Below are 12,783 nucleotides of genomic sequence, written 5' to 3'. Positions count from 1 at the left end.
TCCCTCTCATTACTCCTACTTGAGAGATGTGACTAGAAGGCAGAAAGCTGGCTGTCAATGGGGGAGTCTCTCTCTTCAGGCAGAGGTAGGGCTGCTTCCTGGGACAGAGGCGTAGATGGTATTTCTGGCTCTGCAGTTCCTGATGAAGACATACTGGGACACCCAGGCTAATCTTTGGCAAAACTGGGAGCTGAACTCAGGAGTCCCTACTGCCAGCCTCGCTGATGCGATTCCCCCTCCACTCCCCCATGTGTCTCGCTCCCTAGCTCCCTCCCCACCAGCTTCCATGCCAGAAGCCCCAGCTGGCTGGTGGAGAATGTCTTGCTCCTCAGCAGCTGGGATTTTTAAGTATTTATAGGAACATGGAACAGATCAGTGGCTGACAGGCCCAGGGAGCATGCAGGCCCCTTCCCAGAGGTCAGCAGCTTCACTCCCATTTCCTGCACCCCATCCTGATTTGACAGAACCTCGGATGACAAAGATGGAGTAGGTGAGCAAGGTATGGGGTGGCAGCCTCCACAGAACTCAAAGGATGTATTTGTCCATCTGCCCCGGGCTCAGCTTTCATACTCCGAGTCACTCACATCCCTCTATCCTAGCCGGAGCTCACCTGTGTGCCCACACAACCAAGGCCACACTGAATCCAAATGCACACTATTCGAACTCTCGACACTTTCACTGTCACACTCACATGTGTACACACATGCTTTCTAAATTCCACAGCCACGTGGATGCACACAGGCTCACATCTTTGCACACACAAAGGCTCGCTCACAGACCTACTGGGGCCCAGATTCCGGTCATTCCCCACAGGTCTTAATAAAGGTTCTGGGAGGGAAACTTGTTTCCTGTCTAAGGCAGGGTGGGAGTGTGTGTGTGTGCTGGGGGTGGGGGAGGCTACGAGAGTGAGTGTGAGAGTGCACATATGTTAGTGTGTGTCTGTATGTGTGTAAGGAGCAGGAGTGACTATGTCCTGAGTTTAGGGAGTGGGGAAGAGAAGGGAGAGATGGAGACAGGTGTGGACCAAGAGCCACTTAGAGCTGAAATCCTGGAAGGAAGCGAGGCTGAGATAAGAGCAAGGCAAAGAAATAGACACTGACAAGGATCAAGCCAGGGCAGGGTAGGGACTGGGGACAGTGCCCGCCCCCATGAAAAGCTGTCATATTGTTGCTCTGGTGGCCTGTGACAGCAGCACCATCTCCAACTGGAGCCTCCGCTCTCTGGATTTTGTCATTGTAACTTTGCTTTGCTACTTGGGCAGCCAGGAGTGGTGACAGGCAGGGAATATGGTGCCCAGGGCAGCCAGCCATGCCACTCCAGCCTGGCTGCCAATTCACCTGTCACTGCCCATCTCATCACCTGTGGCAGGTGCAGGGCGGGGAGGGCGGTGCAGATGAAACCAGCGATCAGCTTGGCTACCTTTGCCTCCTAGTGCCACAGTGGAAGCTAGGGGAGCAACCGGCCTTCCTCCCCAAAAGGTGGGCAGGGTTAACCAGACTTTGCCCAGGTCACTGAAGCCTGCAGCTGAGCCTGGGGAGAACGGGCCAAGTCTCTGCTCCCAGGCACCCAGGAACTATTGGAGAGAGACAGGAACCCGCATAGGAGACAGGGGCTTAAGGAGGAGGTTGGAGAAGACATGCTTTTGGCATAAACCGGGGGTCCCTCTCTGCGCTCACTGAGCCAGCAGCCTGCGCAGTGCTGAGCCTGCCCCTGGCCGCGTTCACCTGGGACAGCGCCTGAGCGGTGGCCGATCCCACCTGGATGTCCTGGGCGGGCTCCCACCCCATGCCTGCCGTCCTCGGCCGCGGTGGGGAGAGGCTCGCGCTGGTCCTTGCCATGCTTGGCGGCGGGCTCGGGGTCCCGCGTCGCACACGCCCCACCAGCCCTAGCCACCGCTCCGGAGGAGGGAACACCCCGGGCAGCCGTTCCGTGCCCCGACGGCTGCGACCCAGGACCCACTCCGCAGCAGCAATCTCCAGCTTTGTTCGTGGGTCCGGGAAGCAGAGGCCACCGCCGGCCACAGTCGTGGGCGAGAAGAAGGGCGCCAGGCGGCCTGGCCTGTTGCCGGGCACCCCACGTGGGCACCGGGCTTCTCCATGACAGCTGCTGCCCGGGTTGCCTGGGGTCGGTGGCTCCGGCGCGGTCCGGCAGCGAGGAAGGAAGGCGCAGCCCCAGTGGCGAAGGGGCAGGGTTGCGGCTCCGGCCACGGGGCGGGGACAGAGAAACTACCCCGGCGCCGTCTGGGCGCCCAGCTCCGTTCCCGCCGCGGCCAAGAGACACCGGAGAGCGTCGGCGGCTGGGGTACCACAGAGCCCTGGAACTCACCAGGCTGGGCTCAGCTAGGCGGCCACGCTCCACCCCCGGCGGGCGGCGGGACTCGGATTTCCCGGTGGTTTTAAAATTATGTCCTTGGAGCCCAGGACGCCCGGAGGAGCGTTCTGCGCCCCTCCGGTCGCGGTCTCCGCACTCAACCGACTTCCAGGGCCGCGGCGGAGGGGCGGAGGGGCGGGCACCAGAGTCCCACGGAGTCGCAGGTCCTCAGCCTGGGGCCTGCCCGCTACGCTCCGGATGCGGTAGGGTACTCCGCCTCGCTGCGCTGCTCCCTGGGGGCCGAGGCGTGTGCTGCAGGCGGGAGCTGCGGCTCCGAGGCTTCCAGGAGCCCCGGCCCCACCATCGGTCGAGAAACGCTGGGGGCTTCGAGGTCGCGGCTTCCGGAAATCCGGTTACTGAGCAGAGTTAGGGGGTCAGGTTTGAAAGGGATAGCGCCCCGGGTTGTAATCACCACCCGGCCCGCCGCTTCCGCAGCCGCGAGTCTAGCGCGGAGCCGTTGGGTGGACCAAGCCGGTGATGCGCGGGCAGGCAGCGGCTCCGCCTCGTAATCCTTCTGCGACCCGGACCCAGGGGCCGGCCCCACCTTTCCCTCAGTCAGGCCCCCAACCCAGCTCTCTCGATCCCCACCATCCCTCCAGGCCCAGTTCGCTTCAGAGGCGCCAGACCCGGAAAACAAGGAAGAAGCGAGCTCAGCCTCAATCCCGGTCCCCACCCCACTTTCGGGGCCGCTGCGCAGGAGAATTGAAGGGGGCGGACCCCGGATTAAAGCCACTGCCTTCCCAGCCTCGCGCCCCTTTCCTTCTGTCCGTGATGATTTCTTTATTGTCAGGCCAGGGCCAGGCTCCCAGCGCTGCCGGGACTGGGCGGTTGGGAGGGGGTTCTGGAGCCCACGCCTGGCGTCGGCGGGGGTCACCCCAGGGCCCTCGCAAATGCAGGGGGAACAGCTGGTTCCCGCCGTGGCAGGGAAGCGTGGACGGCGTGGGCTCAGGCGCCTGGCAGGCAAGCGAGGTCTCTAAGGCTTGGCCACTGTCACGGGTCCTGTGGTTGTTGCTTCCCCCCTCGCCACGCCCTTCTCCTGGGACGGAGATTTATTCCCTGGCGTGTGTCGGGAACGTGGCACCCTTGCAGGGACGCCCCCCGCAGTCTGATGCGGGGACTTTAAGATCAGACGCTTGGGGGCGGGGCTGGGAAAAACTGGCGGAAAATACTATAACTTTACTCTCAATGCCAGGCTGTTGTGGAAGCTACTGGGACAAGCCGTGGAAGTCCCCGCAGGAGGCTTCCGCGATATCCTAGGCTGCTGCTCAGTCCGCCAAACTCTTATCCATTGACTCACAAGCGCAGCCTGGAGGAGGAGGCCGCGCTGGACACGCCGGCGGCGCCTTTGCCCGGAGCAGCCTGGAGGTGTGGCGCGGCCGCGCTGGGAGCTGTGTATTGGAGGCTGGACCTGGGCACCCGAGGTTGGGCGGAGTGCAGGAGGTGGGTTCAGGGTTCTCCAGAGCATTCCCCTGAGCTGACCCGCAGGACTGCCTGGCCAGTAGGCACGGGGCCCGCGCAGTGACCTGCGACCCCGAGGCTGGAGCAGCCGCTGCAAACGCCGCGCTGGCCCCAAACACTGAGTCCTTTAAATGTTTTAATTAAGAATAATTAATAGGGCCGGGCGTGGAGGCTTAAGCCTGAATCCCCAGCACCTGGCGAGGCCGAGGAGGGAGTATCCCTTGAGCCAAGAGGTTCAAGACTAGCCCGGGCAACACAGTCAGACTCCATCCCTACAAAACAAACAAACGAAAATAAAACAAACAGAAAACCAAATTAGCCGGGCGTGGTGGCGTGGGCCTGTGGAGGCTGAAGCAGGACGATGGCTTGCGACCGCACCACTGCACACCAGCCTGGGCGACAGAGCAAGACCCTGTCTCGAAAAATGTCTATGTCCGGGTAAATGTATAGATTTTAAAACTATTTTGAAGGTGGCCTTTTTAATTTTCAACTGACCACTCTGGAGGAGACGCCTGACCCAGAGCGCTTTCCCTAAAGTTCGGTACCCAAAGTGCACCTTCACCTGGTTGGGGTCTCTGCCTTCTGCCAAGCCCTACCTCCTGCAGAGGTGGGCTCCATGGTGTCTCCCGCTCCGCCCCAACTGGAGAATAGTGTAAAGAATTGTCGGCCGGGCGCGGTGGCTCACGCCTGTAATCCCAGCACTTTGGGTGGCTGAGGCCGGTGGATCAGTTGAGGTCAGGAGGTCGACACCAACCTGGCCAACATGGTGAAACCCCATCTCTACTAAAACTACAAAAATTAGCCAGGTGTGGTGGTGGGCGCCTGTAATCCCAGCTACTCAGGAGGCTGAGGTAGGAGAATTGCTTGAATCCGGGAGGCGGAGGTTGTAGTGAGCCGAGATCGTGCCACCACAATCCAGCCTGGGCAACAAGAGTGAGACTCCATCTCAAAAAAAAAAAAAAAAAAAGAAGAAAAAAGAAAAAGAAAAAAGAATTGTCAACCAGAAGGAGCGGCAATTCAGAAGCACGCTTAAGCCAAGTCCTCAAGACTAGAAAGCATGGAGCAGGGGAGGTGTTTTGAAAGGTAAGGACAAAAGACCCTGGGCACGGATGGCTGAATCCGGGAATTAGCATCGTAATTTGTTGAGAAGGAGGCCGTGCTGTGTTGCCAGTTATTAATGGGTTTAATTGGTTGATCCACAGCCCTACTAGTGGCCTAACCAGTAGCCCAGGGCCCGGGAGGATTTGCAGGTCGTGTCAGAATTTGATTGCAGTTCCTTCCACTTGGCATAAGGAGACACCATCAGCCTGATTGGGAGGGTCATGGTGAGATGGAGCCCGCCGAGGTGGCAGCGCTGAGCTGATCACGGCCACCAACCATAGAGTGGGAGCCTTTCCTGCCCCCTTAACCGCAGCTAACATCACAAGCACTGATATGAGCTGTCTATCTGCACTGGAACCTGAGTTAGTCTTTGTCTGTGATTACCATTCTGCTGCGTTTATTTTGCCAGTTCATTATCCAGCCCTCTGAAATCAGGCCTCCCAAATTTAGTAGGTGCTGGGGAGGACCCAGGGAGTGGCTTGTGGGGGCTAGCTGATGAAACTGCCCTTTCCTTTCTGTTCTATGGGTGTGATGGTGTTTGAGAAATATGGGACTATGGTTTAGGTGCACTTCACATGTGCAAAGATGGAGAAAGCACTCACCTACACATTTAGGCTCAGAATATTGATTGAAACATTTTGAATGATCAAAAATAAAATTTTATTTTTAAAGTTTCTCTTTGAGATTTCGCTTAAGTTTTGGTAGATAGTCTTAAATTTTAGTGACCTCAGTTTGGGAATTAAGTAAGCCAAATATTGTGTCCTTATTATTAGTTACATAGAACTGTGCCTTAGACTTTGTTAGAAACTTCTGCTTCACCTTGACTGACTCATTTTCCATTTCTGGTTATACAAAATTAACTGACACTTTAATGCTGTGGCCACCTTTAAATAAAGTACGGTGTGACAAAAAAATACAAATGTTTTCAGAGATAAATGCATTCATTGACATCTGAGGTTACAGCAAATCTATTCTTCTCCTGCTTGCTTGTTCAGAGTTGTAATATTTGCTTTGGTGTAGAGCTGAAGACATAAATTGGTAACCAGTGGAATTATATAGCTTCAGACTTTATTTATTTTCACCATTTGTTTCACTCATATGCAAATTTATTCTGTACCAGGAAATGTCAATTTAATTATATTCCACAGTACATGGTGAATCACGTATATTTAGTCAAGTTGTAAATACACTAGAACCATATAAGCTCACAAAAATATATCAGCACATGATGGGTAAGTGACTTTTCCCCGAGAAAGCATATCTGTTTAACCTGCATGATCTCACCGCTTAGTGTTTACTTCTTTAGTCTACATTTGTTTCTCAGTTTTGAGTACAATCGTGATATGAAGAGACAAGTGAAATCACCACAATTTTGTTTTCCAAAATGTGAGACTATGCAAATACTGAAATGAGATTGAATATCCAAAATATCAAACCACAATTATGGCTTTGCTTTACTTTTTGCCCGTTTAAGTGACATGTGGCCCAGAATAGTTGGTAGGTATTCCTACCACAACCTTGCTTAGAATACTGGTTGGCTAAATATAAATTTTAGAGATGAAGTTTGTTCTATACCCGGATGTCAATGTGATTACTATGTCCACTTTACTTTCTTTAAAATACATATTTTTCTTACTTTTCACTTTCTTTTTCTTCTTGGTTGATTTATTTTGGCTCAGGGATTTTTTTCCTTATGATCTCAAGAAATTTTTCTCATGTAAAAAGACATAATCGTGCCAGGTGTGGTGGCTCATGCTTGTAACCCCAGCACTTTGGGAGGCTGAGGTGGGTAGATCACCTGAGGTCAGCAGTTTGAGACCAGCCTGGCCAAAATGTTGAAACATCGTATCTACTAAAAATACAAAAAAATGGCTGGGTGTGGTGACAGGCGCCTGTAATCCCAGCTACTAGGGAGGCTGAGGCAGGAGAATCACTTGGACCTAGGAGGCAGAGCTTACAGTGAGCTGAGATCGTGCCATTGGACTCTAGCTGGGTGACAAGAGTGAAACTGTTTCCAAAAAAAAAAAAAAAAAAAAAAAGATCTGGAATACAGAGAGAAGCATAATGCTTTGCAGGTCATGGATATAATCTTTCTTCTAGGAAAAATTTCTTTCAGATGTGACCAGAATTGGAAACATATTCCCTGCTGTCAGATAGCACTGGCTCAGGAGATGAATGAGGAGGAGCCTACAGGCTACCTCAAGGATAAGAAGCAGCAAAAGGCAAGCACAGGGGTGGCATGCACTCAGACTAGGGCTGCTCCTTCCTGGGCAAGTTTCAGAAACTCACTGACAGTTAGAGCTTGAAGCTTCCATAGAGATGAATGCCCACGTTTTCCAGATGGGAGAACTGATGCTTAGAAAGGCTGAATGACTTGTCTAAGATTTTGGGGCCAGACAGGGATCTTATTTCAGTATTTCTTGCATGAAACCATTCTACTTTCCACGTTTCTAATATATAACTTTTTAAAGGTCATTGTAAAAAGGAAATAACATAAACATCAAGTCTGGAGGCTAGTGGTGGGATTATTCACATTTATTTTTCCACTTGACTTGATATTTCAGGACAATAGTGATGCTTAAGTAATACCGAAATTATCCTGGGAATATAAAAAATAATATATCTGTTTACATTTTGGTGTGGGATGAGTAGAATCTTGTTTTCAAATTCCTTATTTGAAAGGCTATTAAGAAGAATAAACTCTCACTTAACAGTTTTCTAATTCCTTGGTGGTATCCTCTGTCCTTTGGTAATGTGAAAGTAGAGCACACTTTTCTATTTTTGTTCCTGCCGCACCCCTCATAAGGTGAAGCATGCATAGAGCACTCCCAGGGTCAGTGTGAGCCCAGCACCGGCTCAGGCTGCCGATGCTCCAGAGTCGGATTCCACCTTCCACTTAAATGGCAGCCACAGGTAGACGTGCCCATCACAACCACCTCTGTGCGTTCATAATCTCTGTTTATTCTGCAAGTGATTTCCACATGGAAAATGGCACAGTGTTTCTCAGAAGACAACTGCATAAAAATCAACATACTTCAAATTCACAGCAAATAATCAGATAATTGATGAAACTACTTACCCAAACGATAATTGTAAATTATGCCTTCTGAATATATTTGTCATAAACTTGGAGTAAGGAACCCTCACAGACACAGAACAATTCAAAAAATGCAAAGCTGTTTGTTAAAATACTGGTGCTTTTGGGTAGAAACCCTCATCCATATCCTGGTAAGGGTTGAAGTTGCACAGGTGTTTTCATTTGTCAAAATCCAGAAAACCATAAGCTTTAGATTTGTGAATTATGTTGTATTATATGCGATCTTTCTTTTTAAAAATGAGCTGTAAGCGGTCTCCCAGACAGCAGCTCAGCCTCCAGGACTCTCTTCCAGCATGACCAAAGACACCTTTTCACACAAGATGGTAGCAACAAATCATAGGTGCAATCACACCAAATTCACAGAAGATCAATTGAAAATCCTCATCAATACCTTCAATCAGAAACCTTACCCAGGTTATGCTACCAAACAAAAGCTTGCTTTAGAAATCAACACAGAAGAGTCTAGAATGCATGTTTAATGCTTCTAGGACTTTTCAGTGGGTTAGTCTAAAAGGTAAGTGTCTTTTAAAATTTTTAATAAAAATTTATAATTTGTAAGTAAACCTTTCTGTTAACAGTCTTGATTAGAGGATTTTAATTATGTTCAGAGATCATACATCTGTATCTTCTTCTATTTCATTTGAAAAGTACCAGTTTTCAATGTCACACCCATAATGAGGCGGAGCCTAGCTCTGTCGCCCAGGCTGGAGTGCAGTGGCACGATCTCGGCTCACTGCAACCTCCAACTCCCAGGTTCAAGCAATTCCCTACCTCAGCCTCCAGAGTAGCTGGGATTACAGGCACACGCCACCACACCTGGCTATTTTTTGTATTTTTAGTAGAGATGGGGTTTCACCATCTTGGCCAGGCTGGTCTTGAACTCCTGACCTCGTGATCCACCCACCTCGGTCTCCCAAAGTGCTGGGATTACAGGCATGAGCCACCGCGCCCAGACTTTTCTTTCTTTCTTTCTTTTTTTTTTTGAGACGGAGTCTCGCTCTGTTGCCCAGAATTGAAGAGCTAGGCACAGATTCCAGAAAAGACCAGAACCTGACTTTAGATTCAAGCCAGAGCCATGGGCAAGATCAACCTGGTGTGGAGTTTCAACGTAGAGAAGCCAGACGGTGTCATACCATCTATAGCACCTCTCAATTACACACTCTTATCAAGGCATTTATGAAAACCCATACCCTGGGATTGATTCCAGAGAACAACTTGCTGAAGAAATTGGTGCTTCAGAGTCAAGAGTCCAAATTTGGTTCCAAAATCGAAGATCTAGATTTCATCTCCACAGAAAAAGAGAACCTGTTGTGTCCTTAGAACAAGAAGCCCAGGGGCACGATTTCTGAGGGACTTCAAGGTACAGAAGATACACAAAATGACACCAACCTCACTAACACTCTCATTTCTCTAGAGTCAGAGCATGGTGAACACGGTCAAGTTCAGTGTATTTGATATTATCAACTTAGTCCCCAACTCTCTCTCAGAGTCTTTCTGGGAATCCATCCTGCTGAAAGTGCAAGCTAAACTTTCTGAAGATGGTAAAGAACTTAGCTGGGTGTGGTGGCTCACGATTGTAATCTCAGCACTTTGGGAGGCTGAGGCAGGAAGATTTGCTTGAGCCCAGGAGTTTGAAACCAGTCTGGGCAGCATAGTAAGACCTTGTCTCTATTATAAAAAACAAAATAAATAAAAAGGACTGTAGGAGGTCGAGACAGGTACAGGAGGCACCACACTACGCTATTGACACAGCCTGGATCCAGAGTTCAGCAGAACTTGAGACAATGAAAACAAATTTAGTAATAATCATTTTTCAATCATCGCAGTACTTATTGATTTGGACAAAAATCAGTTAATGTCAAACACTTAAAGTGAAGCTGCTCTGCCTATGGAGTAGCCATTCTTTTATTCCTTTAGTTTCTTAATACATTTTCTTTCACTTAAAAAAAAACCTTATAGTTTGATGAAGAATGACATATATACCTCATCTCAAAGAATCTTCTCACACACACTTATTAATTACAAGAGGAAAATCAGTAATTTTGCAGCAGAGAAATATGGCCAACTCCACCTTAACCAAGTGGCTTAAAGTCACGGCACCAGTAATGGCACAAACCAATGTGAGATGCTTCCTGATAGGATACACTAAAAAGGGCACAGTCTCTTCTGCATGTTGCTGACAAAAAGTGGGTAAACTGAAACTGAAACCAATAATTAGACAATGTCAAGCAAACACAAATTCAGGTTGACAGTCTGCAAAGTAGCATCCACGTACTCTTCAGCAATGGATTGATCCTAGCTACTCAGGAATCAGAGGCAGGAGGATTGTTTGAGGCCAGGAATTCCAGATCAGCTTGGGCAACATGATGAGACCCCATCTCTACAAACATCTTTTTAAAAATGAGCCGGGCCGGGTGCGGTGGCTCACGCCTGCAATCCCAGCACTTTGGGAGGCTGAGGCGGGCGGATTACGAGGTCAGGAGATTGAGACCATCCTGGTTAACACAGTGAAACCCCGTCTCTACTAAAAATACAAGAAATTAACCAGGCATGGTGGCGGGGCGCCTGTAGTCCCAGCTACTCGGGAGGCTGAGGCAGGAGAATGGCGTGAACCCGGGAGGCGGAGCTTGTAGTGAGCCGAGATCGCGCCACTGCACTCCAGCCTGGGCGACAGAGCCAGACTCCGTCTCAAAAAAAAAAAAAAAAGAGTCAGGTGTGGTAGCGTGCATCTGTAGTCTCAGCTACTCAGGAGCCTGAGGCAGGAGGATAGTTTGAAAACAGGAGATGGAGGCTGCAGTGAGCTATGATCGTGCTACTGCACTCCAGCGTGGGTGACACAGCGCTTTCCTGTTTCCAAACAACAACAACAAGAAAACAAAAAAAAAAATGGATAGAATAATGACAATAAAAATGGAGAAAAAGTAGGCTGACTCAGGAAATGCTTAGAAAGTGTAGCCATACCTCAAAGATATTGTGGATTTGGTTCCAGACCACCACAATAAAGTAAATATTGCTATAAAGTGAGTCACACAAATTGTTTTGTTTCTTTGTGAATATAAAGTTATATTGACTGGGTGTTGTGGCTCATGCCTATAATCCTAGTACTTTAGGAGACGGAGGCGGGAGGATCACTTGAGGCGGAGGTTGCTGTGAGCCAAGATCGGGCGACTACCCTCCAGCCTGGGCTACAGAGTGAGACACTGTCTAAAAAAAAAAAAAAAAAAAAGGCCGGGCACGCTGGCTCATGCCTATAATCCCAGCACCTTGGGAGACCAAGGCGGGTGGATCACGAGGTCAGGAGTTCAAGACCAGCCTGGCCAAGATGGTGAAACCCCATCTCTACTAAAAATACAAAGAATAGCCAGGTGTGGTGGCGTGTGCCTGTAATCCCAGCTACTCTGGAGGCTGAGGTAGGGAATTGCTTGAACCTGGAAGTTGGAGGTTGCAGTGAGCCGAGATCGTGTCACTGCACTCCAGCCTGGGCGACAGAGCTAGACTCTGCCTCATTATGGGTGTGACATTGAAAACTGGTACTTTTCAAATGAAATAGAAGATACAGATGTATGATCTCTGAACATAATTAAAATCCTCTAATCAAGACTGTTAACAGAAACGTTTACTTACAAATGATACATTTTCATTAAGAAATACACTTATCTTTTAGACTAATCTGCTGAAAAGTCCTAGAAGCATTAAACAAAACAGAAGCAGAAAGCACCTTGGCGCCATAACTTTGGGTTCTCCATATCATCACTCACTACAAGGAACCAAAGCTTCTTGGAGAAATGGCTGCTTTCTGACTGCAGGCAGGAAATGTGCAAAATCAGTCTAGATCATCTTGTCATACTGGAAAGCAAGGGCACTTTTATACCCCCCAGGGTCATGTCCATAGGCTCCAAGAGGCAACTTGAAGGAGGTCCCACTATCCAAACATGAACGAATATAAGCATCAGTAATAATGATGACCACAAGCCAGGCACGGTGGTTCACACCTGTAAGTCCAACACTTTGGGAAACTAAGGTAGATGGATTCCTGTAGCCCAGGTGTTCAAGACAAGCCTGGGCAACATGATAAAACCCTCTGTCTGCCAAAAATAGAAAACAAAAAAATTAGGCAGGCATTGTAGCATGTGCCCGTAGTCCCAGCTACTTGAGAGGCTGAGGTGGTAGGGTCACCTAAGCCCAGGAGTCTGAGGCTGCAGTGAGCTGTAATTATGCCACTGCACTCCAGCCTGGGCCATAAAGCAAGATCCATCTCAAAAAACCCCAAACAAACAAAAATAATGATGATCATGATGATGATGTTGATGATGATGGTGATGACTGCAATGAGCAGGTGCACACCTGACATGTTTAAATCGTCAGGCTTATAATGATATTAATGCATGCGATCAATAGAATAAATACATCATCCAGATGTTCGAATTAGCATAAAAAGACTACAGTATTCCCCCTTTATCTGTGTGGCATACTTTGGAAGACCTCCAGTGGATCTCTTAAACCATGGATAATACCGAATCCTACATTAGCACTTACCACACACTGTGGTTGTAACTTTTGCAGTTTGAGGTACAAAAGCAAAACTAGCAAGAATGTATTTTTCCTTTTCCACAATTTTACAGATAGAAGATTAATTCTTACCCTAGATGTTAGCAACCTCAGCATATTATTTTCCTCATTAAGTGGGAAACTTTCTTCTTTTCAGTTACTGAAAGCATTTTCAGGTTTCTCTTTTGCATATCTGAATTGCCAGCATC

At 49.0% G+C, this 12,783-nt stretch overlaps 1 pseudogene across 1 annotated transcript; it reads left to right on the top strand.

The window, feature by feature from the left end:
- The first annotated feature begins 6,909 nt into the window (after window positions 1–6,909).
- LOC116273085 lies at window positions 6,910–10,427 on the top strand (annotated as a pseudogene). The gene is made up of 2 exons (XR_004181566.1): window positions 6,910–8,523; window positions 9,037–10,427. The product of XR_004181566.1 is annotated as a double homeobox protein A-like (transcript).
- Window positions 10,428–12,783: the final 2,356 nt, after the last annotated feature.

The sequence above is a fragment of the Papio anubis genome, unplaced genomic scaffold (assembly GCF_008728515.1).
Source record: "Papio anubis isolate 15944 unplaced genomic scaffold, Panubis1.0 scaffold349, whole genome shotgun sequence".
Lineage (NCBI taxonomy): Eukaryota > Metazoa > Chordata > Mammalia > Primates > Cercopithecidae > Papio > Papio anubis.
Note: the sequence above shows the minus strand (reverse complement) of the source record. Positions and strands in the feature narration are given on the sequence as shown.